Source organism: Apaloderma vittatum, unplaced genomic scaffold (assembly GCF_000703405.1).
Source record: "Apaloderma vittatum isolate BGI_N311 unplaced genomic scaffold, ASM70340v1 scaffold25391, whole genome shotgun sequence".
NCBI classification, from domain to species: Eukaryota; Metazoa; Chordata; class Aves; order Trogoniformes; family Trogonidae; genus Apaloderma; species Apaloderma vittatum.
In genome coordinates this window covers 5,109-5,617 of record NW_009701200.1, presented here as the reverse complement: position 1 = coordinate 5,617, position 509 = coordinate 5,109, and the positions used below count along the sequence as shown (strand labels likewise).

General features: G+C 58.7%; 1 protein-coding gene across 1 annotated transcript in view; it reads left to right on the top strand.

Moving 5' to 3' along the window:
• The window catches only part of LOC104281174 (casein kinase II subunit alpha'), a 13,545-nt gene that overhangs the window by 9,353 nt on the left and 3,683 nt on the right, over window positions 1–509 (top strand). The gene's annotated exons all lie outside the window — the stretch shown is intronic.

Here is a 509-nt window from a genome sequence, read left to right as displayed (position 1 = left end):
TTTAAGACCACGGTCGACGCCTGTGCCAAGCTCGCTGCCGCGGGAATGGGCAGCACAGGGAGCTTCCCCACGCTGCCGTGTACCTCTTTGGGTGCCTTGTGTCTCCCTGGGGACCAGGGGTGCTGCTCTGGCAGCGGGGCTGGACTAGATGATCTTTTGAGGTCCCTTCCGACCCCTGACATTCTGTGATTCTGTGACCGACGGGAGACGTGCAGCAGCAAATTGGTGGCCGGTCGATGGGCCCCTCCCTGCCAGCCGGCAGTGGCTGTACGGGCAAGGCAGGCTTTGTGAGGAGAGGGAAATCTCTTGCTAGATCCGCTCTGCTTCAGTAACGTGGCATGTTGTCCACCCCAACACCCAGGATGCAGTGAACCCCCTCCTACCTCATTCCATGTTCTGACCTCAATTAAAATCATCACTGCTTTCAGCCCAGCCCCTCTAAACAGCAGGATAAGACAACTGGCTTCTGCCTGTGCCCTGGGACATGGTGACCTGTCTGCTGGGGATGG